General features: G+C 31.2%; 1 protein-coding gene across 1 annotated transcript in view; it reads left to right on the plus strand.

Annotated features, from left to right (window-relative positions):
* LOC148281261 (gustatory receptor for sugar taste 64e-like) overlaps positions 1 to 17717 on the plus strand; it is a 60972-nt gene that overhangs the window by 15129 nt on the left and 28126 nt on the right. The window lies entirely within an intron of this gene.

Genomic DNA, 17717 nt, shown 5'->3' on the forward strand with positions numbered 1-17717 from the left:
GCAGAAAATAAATCACTGAAATTACTCGGCTTCATTAACAGAATATCCTCTGATTTTACTAATGTCCGCACAATACAAACTCTATATTGCTCAACTGTTCGCCCTCTTCTAGAATATGCCTCCGTGGTCTGGTCTCCATTCTATGTCCATCGCATAAATCACATTAAATCAGTCCAAGTTGCTTCGAAAAGTAGCGTGGATGCTTGGACTAAAGAGAGGTTATTATTCTTATTCTCATATAGTCAATGTTAAATATTTCTAGTCTACAAAAACGTAGAACTAATATTGATTTCATATATATGCATGTTCGGCATACTAATTGGTATAATTGATGTTCCATCATTACTGGGACATGTAAAATTCAATATTCCGACTCGTAGGTTGAGAAACGTTGAAGTACTGCTCATCGATCAGCATAGAAAAAACTGTGGCCTTAATTCTCCAATGACCCGTCTTTGTCGTATTGTTAACTCAAGTCAAGATCTGGACTGTTTTGGTTTAAGTTTACAAGGATTTAAACGAGCACTAAATAAATAGTCCACATCTTGTCTCGATGTCCCTTATGTTTGTCAATGCTCCTTTTCTTTTTTTTTTATGTTTTAAACTGTTCTTTTATTGTTATATTTAAAACCAATAAATTCTATACATGGACAATGTCCGTTAATAAATAAACAATGAGTTTTCATGCGAATCATTCTAGTGTGTCTAATAACACAAATGAAAATTGTATGTTTTTTTGGTTTGTCAACAGGCACTTACATATTAATATGGGGTTATTAAACGATTAAATGAAGAACTGGAAGTATTTTTTTATAACTATTAACATATGTAACTAAGAATGTAGGTGAAATAATTCAATTAGATGAATCTCACCCGCATAAATAAAGGTTTCAGCTCTTTAACTTCACAAACATCAACAGATGAAAGAATTGAAGGAATAAAGATTTTCAAATATAGGCAGAATGGTGAATGTTACACAGTGTGTAAAGTGGCCACTTAAACCAGCCATTGACAGGTCATAAGCCCTGTAGATGCCTAGACTTCTAAATTACCTTCTCTCAAATGTTCTTCATCTCTGTTGTAATATGTTAATATAAACAGCTCCCCAGGAAGTTGAATCCAGTCCTTGTCTACAAAAATTTGGACAAACTTAAAATATTGTTTAAAGAAATAACATATAATGAAGTTTTTTTCTGGGAGTATAATAAATTACAATGAACTTCCATCAAGAATTTTCACTTACAAACTTAAATGTTTTAAATTAATGAACTTGAAATATTTAAAAAATATATTTTACATAAAACGGATATTTTTATATCATGTTAAATAATATTTGATGTTTTAAAGATAATGTCGGTCAAATGTCTACGATAGAGTTGTTTAATCCGAGATCCAATTTTCATTACTTCTCTCGTTAGATGAGCAATGTAGAGTAAAAAAAATACGACCCTGGCAACACTAACGAAATGTTCAGTTTGTTTCTTCGACAATCTGACCTAGATCCTAGCAGTATTTTAACACTTTAAAAGGACACAACACGGCACAGTTGAATTCAAATCAAGAGTTGCGTACTGAGCGACGTCTACAAAGAAACTAATGAGTCAAAACGTAAACCTACTCATTTATTAGTAGTTTAGCCGCCTTTTGTTTGATGTGCGTATGCGGTTTCTGGACTATTCTTTATTCTATGCGGAAAAGGCATATTGAAATCCTATTTCGAAAAATCTGTGATCGCCCGCCCAGAAAAATCTAATTGCTCAAGAATGGAAGCGTCAATGAAGACGTGAGGACAATTAATTCAAATATATTACACCTAGTTATCGCTTCAAGATGGTTAGAAGTCAAAAATTAATTTTGTATTTTTACAAAACAAGCTTCCTACTCCTTTTTGTTTATTTTTATTGTAAATTTTAAATGGGATTAAAACCATCTTTACAATTAATTGTTGATTACATCTGTTCAAATCTTGATAATCTATATTGACTTGATACTTATTATTATTTATTTGGGAAAAAAAACAACAGTTTTTACACATATAGTAAAAAAAAAAAAGAATACATATGAACGAAAATTGTGAAAACAGTCAATAAAAAATTTCACAGTGGTGTAAGATATCGATTAAGTACATTACATAAGTACATATTGTATAAAAAAAATAAGAATACATATGAACGAAAATTGTGAAAACAGTCAATAAAAATTTTCCACAGTGGTGTAAGATATCGATCACAGTGGTGTAAGAAGTACATTATCGGTATCAAAATGAAAGCAGTTAACAATTGTTAGGCACTTAGAAACTTGCAAATTAAATAAAAATGCATATAATTATTTACAGTTATAAAAATAAAGTTGATAGAAAAAAGATAAATTTAAATTTAAAGAATAAGAAAAGAAAAAAGTTATTTATAAATAATATAAAGGGTACAAAAATGTAATAATGTAATGAACAACTTAATGTGGTGTTAAAAATCCACGATTTATTTGTTAAGACGTGTATTTTGTGCGCTGTTTTAACAGAAAATGGCCGAAATACGAAAATAAAAATTCACTTGAGGTGCTATTCCAAACCGCGGCACGTGAAAACGGTTTTTCTCGTGTATTTTGTATGTACATTCGCGAGATAATACGGCCACGAGAGCGTTTGAAATACCAGCCCTCGACTTGGACGACACAATGTCGCTGTAGTTATTCTGAAGTCTGACGAAAAAATCCTAGGAGCGAAATTGAGTTTAATATTGTCGAATTAATACAAAAAAAAAACTATAAAATCTGGATCCGATGTTTGGTCAAACAGGACTTTATGATAGGATCTCGTAATTATTAATGCGTCAAAGGTTATTGATTGATTTGGTGTTTATTTTGTAGAACTCCATATTTAAACTTATAATTAGAAATCAAACACTGATTTGAGTCTACTGAACCCTTTATTTTATTTTTACAAATATAAACATATAAAAATAAAATTAAAAACTTCGTGACAATTGTTTCGCCTTATTAGGGCATTTTCAAACGAATGTGAAGATTATTTGGATTGAATGTCCTTATATAGTTATATAATTCAAGGTACTTACGTAGAAAATAAAAATAATCTTATGAACTTTAGCATGTACATTAATCATAATTGAGGGAAAAACCAATGGTTAAGGGTGAGGCTAAGTGTTTAATAGGTAATGGGGAATTTAGGTATTAATATTTGAATTTCGGGGAAAATATAACAAAGGAAGTATTTATTGACATACAAGTATGTATTGTGAGATAATTAATGAAGCTTTATAGTTTTGTAAATTTGGGTAATTGTTGTCGAAAAAATATCAATACTATTATAACAGGTTGCTGTTCATTTTAAAATGAATTCATTTTCTACTTAAGTACCTTGAATTATATAACTTTATAAGGACATTAAATCCAAATAATCTTCACATTTGTTTGAAAATGCCCTAATAAGGCGAAACAATTGTCACGAAGTTTTTAATTTTATTTTTATATGTTTATATTTGTAAAAATATAATAAAGTGTTCAGTAGACTCAAATCAGTGTTTGATTTCTAATTATAAGCGTCAAAGGTTTATTAAAAGTCAAAGGTTTGGCGGCCTCCGTGGTGTAGTGGTCAAGACGCTTGACTCACGCACGAAAGGTTCCGGGTTCGATTCCCGGTGAGAACACAAAAATTAAAATGTGATTTTTCTCAAGCCTGGGTGCTCTGTGATGTAATTCACCACTGTAATTAGGCCTCCTGGCCTGTTGTGGTGCAAAAAAAAAATGTAAAAAAAAAAAATTAAAAATATCAATAATTTGTAAAGGACTATTGTTAAATTTTATTTTGTTAATTAGTTTGTGTCAATTGTAATATTTTAATATAGTTTTTATAATTCTAAGTAAAAATAAAGCTAGGTAGATTTATAAAACGTTATCTCAATTATCTGGAAATATTTATTGAAATTCACAGATATGACTTGTTTGTAATAAAATTTGTATTCTGAAACGCTGTTTTTGACATTTCTCATATCTTAATCAGTGATGCACAGTAAATAAAAATGCCGCGAGTTCATTCAAATATTAAAAATATTTTTTTTCAATGACTTATCAAATCATCAGCTCAATATATAAAAATTAACTAGAACACAGCTATCTAACAAGATTTACATCTGATGCTTTGTTGTACCAAAATTTAAAAATATATTTGGACAACGTCCGTTGGATTATATTGATCCAAAAATATTTAATATGTTGCCACTTGACATGAAAACATGTCAATGTAAAAATAAAATTATGTTTTTATTACGGAAGTGGTTAGTAGACAGAACGTTCATATATTGATTTTTTATTTATGTAAAACATTTTTTTTTATCTCTCATTGAATACAATTTTGTTATTTTCTTAGGTTCACATTTTCTTTTATTTCTTTCTTATTTCATTTACATTTTTAAGATCTTAATTTTCAAAGGTACTTTTAATTTTCTTATTATTTTAATTTTTTCTGTAGATATGAATTGAAATATTCGATTGACTTTTTATTTTTTATCTTGTTTTGATTACATTTATGAGCACACACTATTTTTATGCGTGATAATTTTTTTCTTATATTTAAAATATATTCAAGTAAATGGCTATTCTTTAATTTTAAGTGTATTATTTTACTCTATCTTCTTAATTTAAAAAAAAAATCTTCAAACTAGTTTTCATGTTTATTATTTTATACGTATACAGTATTATGTCTGTACTCTTTTTATTTGATTATTAATTAAAACTAATGTCTGAGCACCCGATGACAAACTATTATTGAATAGTTTATCGGGACAAAATATATTTCAATACTTTGTATATGTAGATATAATGTATTAATATTGTAATAATATGTATAATAATGTGTATACAATAAAATTATTGAATAAATACTCAAAAAAAATGTGTGTTTGAATAAATAAAATTAATATTGTCTTCATTTTAGGGAAATTCTTATGCTTGGCTGCTCTGCGAAACTGGTGGTAATGCATATTTTACGACTGTTTTTTTAAAAATATTTTTTTGTTTATCTTTGTTTTTTGCATTATATAAATACAATGCAAGGAGCAAAGATATTTGTATTTTTCTGCGTAAAGTCACCATTTAGTTTTTTTTTCTATGGAGTGATGTCCATCTTTTGTAAATATATGAGCTTTGCAATTTGTTGACACATTCTGTGCAAACTTTGATTTTTTTTACTGGAAGTTGGTCAATTTTCTCACTCCTCACAAAAGTACGTTAGAATGTATGCCCTTCAGCTTTGTCAACAAATCCATCGTTTGTAAAGGTTGTCCGAGTCAAATAAGAGCGAAAGTTTTCACGGTCACTGTAATCAATATGTTTTATTTTTGGGTGATACCGCGTGTGTTGGATTTGTTCCGACGTCTCGGAAAACACACTCCTGCAATGATAGCCGAAACGTCGGAACAAATACAACACACACGGTATCACCCAAAAATAAAACATGTAGTCTGGGTCTTTTGTTTAATTTTGTCTAGTAGTTTATTGTATAATTTCAGTCGCTGGTTTATTTTTCTCGCCCATCCTTGTCCCGTTTTAAAATGTTAAATGTGACTTTGTTTTGATATTCTCGTATTGTGTCTATGTTTACTACTTTTTTTTTTCATGTTTTATTTCTTCTTCTACAATTACATCTGTGGCTAATTTATTAATGAATTTTAAGAATTAAAGTTATAAGAGTTTAGTTACATTTGATTGTTTATTTTGTTAAAATAGTTCTTTAGTTGCTGTTGGATAAAGGAAACAATATTAAAAAAAAAAAAATCTTGAGTCCTTATTATTTACTCAAATATTTAAATTTTCAGACCATTTCCCAAAAGTCGTAAATAACTTATGCTGGAATAATGTAAATCCAATTGTGGTAGAGTGGGATTTAAACCTGAGACCTTTGGTCAGTGTTCAATATACCAACTGTAATATTTTATTTGGCTGTCTTTGTAGTTTGTTTTTGTCATTTTGGTTTCTTGCTCCTCATAGCAGATGCGGTTATCGTTTTCGCTGTGCAAAATTTTGAATTAAAAATGGAGAACTAAAAGGAAAAACAATATCTCTACTGATCGTATAAATTATTTCTAAATATGATGACATGTATGACAGGCGGAAAGACATCGAAACAAGATGGCAGCCGCTCTGTTCTGCTGAGATAAAACGGAGCTTTGACTTCCGGCATCCGTTGCCTGAATTACGTGCGCTTCCGGTCACCTATGTTGCGCTGTTTCCACGTCCGCTTCGCGTTTGTCTTCCAAAATAATAAAAACTTTCACGCAAAAGAACCGCAGTTTATTACTGCAGCATTGCACTAAGCTTGCGTGTTTAATGCACTCTTGTCAACTAAAAATTCGAACTGTAAATTTACAATTTATAATGAAGCCTGCGGTATTATTTATTTAAATTTTCGGCGTTCGAGCTAAAGCAGAATACAGTGCTGTGTGTGAAATAAAGTCAGAATTTTGGACAGCCATTTTTGGCTCGATGAGTACTTTCAATTAAGAATCCCTAAAGGAAAATTCGGGTAGAGACCAGCCCGCCTTGCAGTGTAGTGGTTGTCACGTATAAGGTCCCGGGTTTGATTCCTAGGAAAATCGACATTAAACATTGATCAGTTAATATTTCTAAATATCAGTTTAAATAGGCGCGGGCAAAAAGTCTAGCACAAGGAACTGCTACTCAAAACTGGAAAAAGAAGATGTGAAAAATGGAAAATTAAAAAATGGATAGTTAGGAAATTGTTTTCAGGCGTTGCCAAGGTAAAGTACTTCAGCCGGATAAATCTCACCCCCACGATAAAGGTTTCAGCTCTTTTACTTCTTAAAAGTCAACAGATGGAAAAGTTGAGGAAATGTGGGTGTTTAAACATAGGCAGAATGGTGAATGATCATTCCTACTCTAAAAATGCCAGTCCAGGAACGGTGAAATATTGCTGTTCAAACAAACTTTAAAATTAATATTTTACTCCACCCTGCCAGGATTTTTATTTTTTTATTTTTTTTATTTGTTTTTTTCCATACGTATATTATTTATAAAGAAATATAATAGAAAAATACATCTTAAAATTAAGCTATTACATAAATTAGAAAAAATGCATAAATAAACTTCTGCGTCTGAGCGTGGGCCATTCCTTTTTGAATTATTAAAAAGTTTATAGCATATAAATATGGTCTGACATGACCATGAAAAGAAAAGAAAATAAAATAAAAGAAAAGCCAAATAAACAAACTCGTATACTGATATTACGAAAACATGTTTTTTTTTTTTAAAGAATGTGTCTATCTGTTCCTTCCATGCTAATCCGATTTAACCTAGGCCCTAAATAATGATGGTGAAGATGCCTACCACTTCACTACGAGATGGACTTATCTCTACGTGATGTTTTTTTCTCAGGATTTTTATCTTAGGGCGGCCATCTAGTTCTATTTCACACACACAGCTGTATTCTTCATCCACCTGGAAACAACGTAAATTACCACGTTGTCTCTGAGATGGTTTGGTCATGCAGAACAAATGGGTGACGAAAGAATGGTTAAACAAGCTATCCTATATGGCGAAAATTAACGATAATCTGAGACGAGGACAACCAAATAAAACGTGGCATGATCAGATAAACCAACATTTTGAGTCTGGTCATGTCAATAGCAGGCAGAACCGAAGGGCATGTATGACAAAATATATGAATGTGAAAGAAGTTAGAAATGGATGCCAGGATAGTCGTGTGTGGCGGTTTATTCTCTCTGCCCAACACTCCTCTAGTGGAACGGCAGGCCTGTTGACTGCTGCCAACAGGCCGGCTTCTCCTAAAGAGTTTTAAGTGGTTTCCTCTCCACATGAGCAAATGCTGAGAAGTTTCTGATTGGTCCACATAAGTATACCCCTCCTGATCCCAACAGGTTAGTTAAATTAAAATAAATTTAATTGCAGAAAAATCCACTTTTTAAAATATAAACCTTGTATAATATAAGCAAGGTAAATAATAAAGCAACTCCCATATAAAAAAATTAATAAAACAAATTTCTCACTGCTACCCCTACGGGGAGATGGCGTGATGGTAGCAGTAGTAGTGGGCGAGGGGTTGCCAATGAGGAACTTCAGCTCTACGGGAAATTGGATACAACTAATGTTTTCTTGCGCGCAGTAAACATTGAATCATTAAATTGTACGGTAAAGTTTTCTGAAAATGTACGAAAAGAAATATTAAAAACATCTTAATAAAAACGAACTACTTTGAAAGACGTCACTGGTTCATATGAATCAACCTATGATATGAGAGGTTTGCTTGCCGTGGATGGACCAATGGGAAGGACTGATCGAGAACAACCGGAATAGAATCTCCGACGTCACACGAGTTATTTCCAAATACATATTATTAAAAAACCTTTTTGGCTTAGTTTAATAGTCTATAAATAAAAAAGTTTAAACATCCGCTGAACTTCCTTACTGTACTTAATTCAGTATTAATTAATAATTAATATCTCGGCAACTATTATGAATTTTACTACTATTTTTTTGTAATATTCAAGTAAATTTTAATACATATAAAAATTGCGTCAATGATTTTTGTAGATTAGATCATTTTAAATCAAATGTTTTATCTATCAAGACCTCCAAAAATGACAAAATATCGAGTACCCTGAGACAAACATACAAATTTGAGAGAAAGATATATAATCTCATTAAATCACTAAGCAAGACACAAATACAATTTTAATAAGCTGAAAAGGGACAGTGATAATCGGGGGATCATTTCCTAACCTCGGAAGGATTTTTTTTTACACAGTTTGTTAAAGATTATGCCATCTATTCTGCTCTCTTACAGACATTCTGGATATTAGCACTCTCAGAAGTGTGTATTTGTCTCTGTTTCAATCCACTGCAACCTATGGAATAGCTGGCTGGGGGGGTTGTGCGGCATCCATTTTAAAGCCTCTCATAATTTTACAGAAATTATTATTGAGAATAATATTCCGGCGCCCTCCAACATACCTGTCAGAACAGTTGTTCCAATACATGAAGGTGCTGGATATGAGACAACTGAACCTTAAAGAAGCACTTACACACTTCTGGTCGAACAATAAGAAAGGTCTCAGAAAAATGTCCATACGAGGTTTTCTCAGTGCACGAATTATGTCATACCCAAAACCCGTACGACTTTTGCTCAGAAAAATCTCTCATTTATCGCACCGAGAGTGTTCAATATTTGGAAGAGCGTATTAAGCTCTCAAGGACGAAAACTATATTGAGAAAGTAGTTAAGGACTGGATTTTCCTAAGTGGGAGGGATTTGAATAGGAAAACCACTATGATTTTCCGAATGTTTCAGTTTACTGTTTACCATATTGACATGCCATATATATAATATATGTATTTAAAAAAAAAAATATTTTTTATGTTTCTGATCCTAAACTTGTGGTGATATACTCATTTGTCTGTGTCAACTAATTGCTAGTCCCATCTCAACACGGGACTTTTAGTCCCATGGAGTTGCGACTTATGTCTCAAATAATGCACAATAAACTTACCATCATCACGCTGTTTCTCCGTGAAGGTAGGCAGAGAGGATAGAACGCCACATCACTCTATCTTTGCATACAGATCTCGCTTCTTCTACATTCATACATCTTCTCATGCACGCGCGCCGATTATTCCGACTTTTGACATGTCCATCTTCAAGTATTTGTTGGATTTGGTCATGCCATGTCTTTCTCGGTCTACCTCTATTTCTGCATTCATCAACATTCGCATTGTAAATATTCTTCTTTCGCTTTCCATTCGTTATACATGTCCAAACCAGCGCAGAGCTCCTTTCTTGATTTTGTCGATAGTGTTTAATCAATAAACTTATGTATGTAAATAAATGAATAAATAAATCAACAAACAAAACATTAAAAAAAAAAAATTCCATCGTTACATAGCGTTGAATTCTATAACCATCTTAGTAGAGCTAAATAATCGTAATTTTTTAAAACATACATATTAAATTTAAACACAAAAACGCCGTAAACATCAAATTGTTCGCGAATTTTCTCAACCTAAAAATAAATTCCCAAAGTTTTTACAAAATTAATTTCCCGAGCCAACGTAAAATTAAGAGCTTGTTTTCTTAAATGTAATGTCTCGAAAAGGGAGGTTTTACTACTCGTAGCTCAGCCATAAAGTCTTAGCTGGGTAGTCAAAAATATATCCCATAAAAGTGTATAATCATATTATACATGATACAGCCTAACTTAGAATTTCTCAGTCTACATTATGTTGTTGATGCTTCTAAATAAGGATATTTAAAAGAATGTTTATTTTTTTCACCTTTCAGTTATGATAGGAAATAAGAAAATTAACTGCGGCTTTTTACGACTGGCGTTTAGATATGTCTTGGGAGAGGGAGGGGGGGCTAATGAAGCTTTATGATTGGCTGAAACAGAGAACTGATAAAGAAGAAAACTTAGTGTGTTTTAATACTAAAATACGACAGATTAATGTTCGTGGCCGGGGAGCGGTTTTCCGTTTGCCGCCTTTATTGTTCTTGATACTTTGTACATAAAAAGGTTTTTAACGTTTATTGTTTCATTATTATAAATCACCTGCGTCAGGCATATAATCATTAAATACAAGAAGGCGCGTAGAATCAATATTGCATACATTACACTAAGTCTAAAAATTGCTAAATGCTCCCCTCTGCACGACATCCCACCTGCGCGCATGCGTGAAGTAACCGCGTAATGTCGCTAAACCGCGAACAGTATATTATCAGAATGAAAGAGTGGCTACTCGATCAAAAGTTTATATATAAATCGTAGCTTATGTGTCAAAAATTTAATTTTTCATATATATTTTCTTGTACTCGAAAAAAAATTTAAAAAGTTGTACATAATGTAAATTACTGATCTTTCCAGCCGTTAATTATATGTATAAATAAATTGTTTATATCAATTTAGATAATTATATATAAGTAAGTATAAATATAAGTCTCCACCAACAAGCTTCAGAAAGTAGTTTGGTGGGATTTTAGTTCTATTAAAAATACGAAAATTGAAATTTTAAAAACTGTAAATACGTTTAATTATTTAAATAAAATAATAAAAAAGATAATTTTATGTTATGTCATGTAATGTTTTACCACAAAAAATATTTGACTCACTGGACTAAAAAATAAAACAACTAACATTAAAAAAAACATTGAATAATTATTGTTAATATGTAAATTAATACCGTTTAATATTATACTCGCACTACGGCTTATTAATAAAAAGCCGGGTAAAAAATTCGACTACTCTGGCAATACTTACAAAACTTCCGCCTTGTTTTATTTAACAATCTAACAGACGGTAAACTTATCGAAATCTGAAATAATATTATTTGTGAATTTGCTAATTACACATAAAATGTGATCTCGAATCTAATTTCTTTTTAATCCCAGAAGTATTTTTTTAAATTTTGTTTTATTTATTTATTTAATAAGGAAATCATACAGTCTTTTTAACAAAATCAAGGTACAAGAAAACAATTGAAAAGGTAAGACTTATACCGATTTCACATTCATTTATTATGAATACAGAAGGAGAGGGAAATACACATTTTAAACTAAAAAAAAAGGAATATTACAAAAATTAAATAAAAAGTTTATAAAAGGCAGAAGACACATTTCGACATTTAAAAAACGACACAACACAGCGTAACTGAATTTCAATCGGCAGTTTCGTACAAAGCGACGCACGTCTAGAGAGTAACTAATGGTCAAAACATAAAACCACTAATTTATGAGTAGTTTTATCGGGTGCAGTATGATGTGCGTACGCGGTTTCTGAACTATTGTAATTCTATTGGGTCGGGTATCTTTGAAATTCGTAACGGCTACGAATAAGAGCCAACTGCAAAATCCATACTAATTTCATAAATGCAAAAAGTTGTTGTTGCTTTTTGGGTTTTGGCTCAGCACTCCAAAGATTGTCGACTCATTTCCACGTCATATTTATATACCTACGTCTCTTAACCCAATGATGCACTAAACAGCGGTATCGTCCATAGACAGCATCCTTCAGCAACAGATTTGCATTTATTTTTTTGAAGAAAATTCAAAGAAATTCGCAGAACACGCCAAAGATAGACTTTTTTACCCTGCTGCTATTGATAGCACTACTCGCCAGATAGCTGGTAGGTGCTCAAATTTGCGAATTTCACTGGTTCGTGGATTTTATAGTTGCAAATACGTTATTTTTTTATATTTTTGCCGCTGAATCACAATAATAATGAATGCATTTACCTACCTTGTACTGGGATTCTTCCAAACTTATTGAATGAAATTCTCCTGTCCTGTAGTGTACTGGGCACTTGTAGGTTTCTTGATTCATGACACACGTCATAACATGACATGGCGGATTAAATACCTTATAGATAGCTAAAATAACTTTAGGTAATTCAAATCGGGTTGTGGTCCCGTGGCTTCTAATACTGAATTGTTTTATAACTCGTTGAAAATGGCCCTCAAAAGAAAAATATTTGAGCAAAGCATAAAACACAAATATTTATTTTTTCCTTTGGGAAAAATTTAAAAACTCATTAGCCATTACGTTGTGAACAATGATCACATCCACATTTGTTGACGGTTATTGTATTATTGAGCCGGAGAAAAAAAAACATTGTTACCCACAGTAGCGTAATTGCAACATTCACACTAGGGCCCAGTAGGTAGTTAGTAAATTTAACGTATCAAACCTAGTAAATGTGGAATACTCAATAAACATAGTAAACGTATTTGTACGACAGTCCTACCAACCATTAGAAGAAGAAAAAGCAATATCTTAAGCGCGGTTCTTTTAAATTGTAAATTCCGGGTCATATTTGAATATATGAATATGTTTATATAAATGAATAAATGAAAAATAAAGTCATTTCCATACTTACTAACTTAACGTGTCCGGTAGAATCATATCCTGCTATTTCAATATGCGGCGACGGATATCACTTTGTCGTTGTCCTCAATAAGTTCCTAGGAGTGAAGCCATATCTCATGAGCAGGCATGTCAGTAGGTGTCTGTCGTCCTAGATTGCACCACAATCACACAATATATCATCACCAGAGAGGTACCCCCAAAGGGTTGGTCTTAACCTCCTTGGATACCCTCACGTAGATCCATCCTGTTGCCACAGTTACTCTCTCTGTTGTTGTGAGGATTCAATAGAAGAGGTGGATTAGATAAAACCGTATAAAGATCTCAGACGCGAGGCCGTCGGTTGGTGGTGGTGTAGGGGATATCTAGGATCGTGGGGTTTTTTGTACCTCTCTGCTTCTGCGGCTGCCCTTCTTTAAATGTGTGGTGGAGCGATTCCGATGATTGGGTATATTTTATCAGTCGGTGATGGCTTGAGGCATCCTGCTACTATTCGTGCCAATTCATTGACTCACTTGTAATTTTCATAAAACAATAATACGTACATTCAAACCAGTCAACTATGAACCCAACAATATTAATGCCACTAAACGACGCATAAGCATGTTTCTGTATGTTAGTTGTACAATGTTTTATACATGGTATTGCATTTTGCATACCGAGATTTCTATGCACCATAATCCTCCGCACTAGACACGAGTGGTGTAATAACTTCAAGTACATTTCTCCTACAAAATAATGGTGCAAATGGTAATCCGTGCAGTAAGATCTTCTTAATAGTTTGTATTTTGCATTAATGTTTTGCGCAAATACTTCTCGTAACTTGAACAATAATTCGAAGGTACACAGAAAATTTCGTAGCCATAAAATATACACAGGGACTCAATATTATGCATAAAAAACAACAAGAAAACGAGTAATACAAAAAAAAATATTAAAGGAGTTACCGACTGCTTTTCTTAGGGCCTTACTTGGCTAAAATTACGCCCAACCATCCTTATTTTATAGGTATAATATGAAGGTATTTTCACCTACATTTTACTTAGGCGTAACTTTATACCAAGTTTATAAATAAGACCCATTATGAAATTGGTCGCGGAGAGTCTAAATGTCGATAATGACTTTCAGATGGCCAACACATGTTTTTTTTTTTTAAAGAAATATTAGCGTTCTTATAATCTACCCAAATATTTCAATTTTGTTGGTCATTTTCAACGAGTTGTAAATAACTCACTATTAGAAAATAGAAATCAAGTTGGGGTAGAGTAGGGTTCGAACCTCGGACCTCTGATCCGTGAGTCCGCAACACTAGCCACGGGAACACAACCCGATTAAAATGAATTCTTTAAATGTTCTTTTGGTTCTTATTTAAATTATTTTTTTTAAATTTATTGATTGAGTTTTGGGGATTTTTATTATTATTACTATGTAATTACAGTATGTACTATCTCTTCGTTCTGGCAAAGAGAAAACCCTTTTTTAATTTTTGCAGTCATCACTTTTAAAAAAATCCAAAGAGTTAGAACATAGTTTTTAAATTTGAAAAATAATGCTTCAATTGTAAAATTATGAATAATTAAATTTAAAAAATCTTTTTTTTTTCATTTATTTATTTATTTAGTTCATTAATGCCCAAGGGACATTTACAAAAAATAAAATAAAATACATGCGAACATTCTTATAAATAAAAAACAAAATATATAGAAAAAATATATGACTTTACGGAAGTTAGAAAAATTAGAAATGATATAGTAAAAAAGTCATACAAAGTTAAAAATTATAATATTCAAAAATAAATTAAACAAGAAAAAAAGTAAGCGTAAAAACAAAAAAATGCAAAGGTAAAATTTTATGAAAATAAATTATTGTAGTTATTGCATTAAATAAGCAATATTTTCGTTTAACCATTCGACAAAAATGTCCGATATGACATCTAATAAATGTGACAAACAAGCCACCCATAATTCGACATCAGATCAACCATTATCATTATGTCAAATATTATTTTGGTGTCTATTAAATATTCCATAGAATATTAATCCTTTGTTTGTTGACAGTAATACAACGTCTATAGCCACAGTGTAAAAACATGTCATGGAATTCTAAAAACTTTTATTTTTTCCGTGTTTTTTTTTTCAAATATAAGGTGTTTTTTATTCCTCCATATAAAAGGCTGCACAAAATTCACGTTTCAGAAATTTTTCAAGATTCGATGAGTAAGTTAATACTGATTTATGAATTAAACGGAGTGTACATTTACTGAAGGGTTAAAAGTATTGAAACAAATCTGCTTCAAATTTAATTTAGTTGTCATTTAATTATGTTGTAATTTAGTTATAATGTTTTTTTTATAAAATTTACGTTTTCTTTTTTAGAATGAAAGAAAAATTTTCATTTTCTAAAAACAAAAGGTATGCGATGAAAAATAAATTGAGACGTTCGGAGGAGAAAATAATTCTCAAATGGGGAAATCAAATACCCAATCAGGAGATATTAACAAGGTTGTTATTTAAAGCTAATACTTTTATCATCACTTAAAACCACTTTTGATCCAATTACTGCTTATTTAATCCTAATTTCCTTCATCCGCTGGTTCAGTTAACGTTCCTTAATAGTCATGTTTTGTCAATTTAAATTAGAGATAAACAGTTAAGGTACAAAAATTCTTCCTTGAAGAACTCCAGTAATGACGAAAAAAATACAGTAAATTTCGCTTTCAGCTTTTTAAGGAAAAACTAGACCACTTCTTTACAATGCAATATTAATTCTATTGTTCGACTTTTTCAGATCGAACCTTCACATTGATATTGGATTAGCGGAATCTGATATGTATGCGAAGAAAAGGGGTAAGTATCGAAAATAGCCTTTGAGAATTCATCTAAGAGCATTTCGAAACATGTCATTTTTAAGAATCGTTCAAAAAATTTCAGATATCTTTACTGTCAATAGAAATCTGGCTTTAGATTCAATCGTTTCTAAAAGGCTACCAGAATATACATTCCACAGTGCTATCGGTCCGGCCTTGTTTGTTGGACAGTGTCTTGGAATATTTCCAATCTCAGGAGTTCTTAGCCCGGATCCAAATAATATCAGGTATTAAAGAAAATATATCATTTTTAAAATATCAAACCATCAACCTCTCTAATAGTAGATCCAATGATAAAACTAATCAGTCAAATAAATATGCCAAAGCATACTTATACAATTCTATCAAAAAGTGGTTTAAAATAATGATTGATTATGCATTTTACACAATTATTTTCAAGATTCTCGAGGAAAAGTTGGATTTTCGTTTACTCATTGATACTGTGGATATTTGCATTTTTATTCGCATTTCTCTGGTTACTTCGAATAATAAGAACAGAAGTAAATTTTGTTATTATTGGTATGTACAAAAAACAGTTGTCCATTGGCGAATTACTGATATAGTCATTCATGTATTATAATGTTCATTTTCTTTATAGGGACCTTCATTTTCTATGTCCAAATCCTGTGTTGTAAAAGTTTATTTCTACAAATTGCCAAAGAATGGTCGAGTATCATAAGAACGATTTCGTCGGGAGAATCCGCTTCCTTTATAACACCGATTTCCGAGAAGCCCAAGTCGCTACGAAGGAGGTTTAGCATCATCGTTGCTATTTTTTTGTGTGTTGCTATCGGTAATCATTTAAAATTCCTAATTTCAGTAATACTAAGAGATATAAATTATTTACATTTACTCCTGTTTGATATTTATTGATATTTGTTTATTTTGTTTTAGTGGAACACGGTCTAAGTATTTTGGCGACCTGTGGGACCGCGTACTCTTGTTTATCAGAGAACTCTTTAGAAAAAGCATACTTTATTTTAACGTTTTCACAATTTTATGAACAAAATTTGGAGTTTTCACGGGGTTTAAGTTATATATTACAAGCAAGTATATTGATATCTTAAATCAACTTTTTTTTATTATTTATTTATTCATTCAAAATTAAACTAGTTTAAATATTAACTAACTTGTAAGGGCTTAAAAGCCCTTACAAGTTAGTTATATTTAAACTAGTTTAATTTGAATGAATCACAATAAATAATAAAAAAAAGTTGAATTAAGATATCAATATACTTAAATCACAATCTAGTAATATATAAATTAAACAATAAAAATTCCAAAAATACAATCCGAAAAAGATAAGCAAATAATTTTTAAAATAAAATTATGCAATATTTCTAAAGAGTTCTCTGATAAACAAGAGTACGCGGTCCCACAGGTCGCAAAATATTAGACCGTGTTAAAAAAAAACAAAATAAGAGTATCATTGAAATCAACAGAAAAATAATATATCTCAATAAAAACTTAACTCAAATGATAATTGAGATATGTTTTCTAGAAACTCACTAAATACTATAGTAAGAAATATAAGAAAAAGGAGCAATAAATCATATGCCAAATAATAGTACGTACTAAATTAATAGTATGTCTGGTGTTTGTTGTTTGTTGTTGTATTTAGTGAACATGATAAAAATAAAAAAGGAATCAATTCATTAGTTACGTAAACCTTGACAAAGAAGCTTGTTTGCTTTGAAACCGGTAGTTGGAAAAAATAAAAATAAAAATTAGTGGTTAAAAACAAAGTTGTTTTTATTTGTTTTAAGTAACTTTTTTTTAATTCGCGTTTTTTGTAAACAATTTATCTTCACTTAAAAACTTAAATAATTAATGAATTAATGAATATATAGCTCTGCTGAATCCTATTTAGGTACCGGCAAGAATCCATCAATGTAGAAACGCAATGATCTTTATCTGCTCCAATGATGGATGATTATGAAAATAAGTTCGATC

The sequence above is a fragment of the Micrasema longulum genome, unplaced genomic scaffold (assembly GCF_059751315.1).
Source record: "Micrasema longulum isolate JH-2025_06_02 unplaced genomic scaffold, ASM5975131v1 h1tg000481l, whole genome shotgun sequence".
Lineage (NCBI taxonomy): Eukaryota > Metazoa > Arthropoda > Insecta > Trichoptera > Brachycentridae > Micrasema > Micrasema longulum.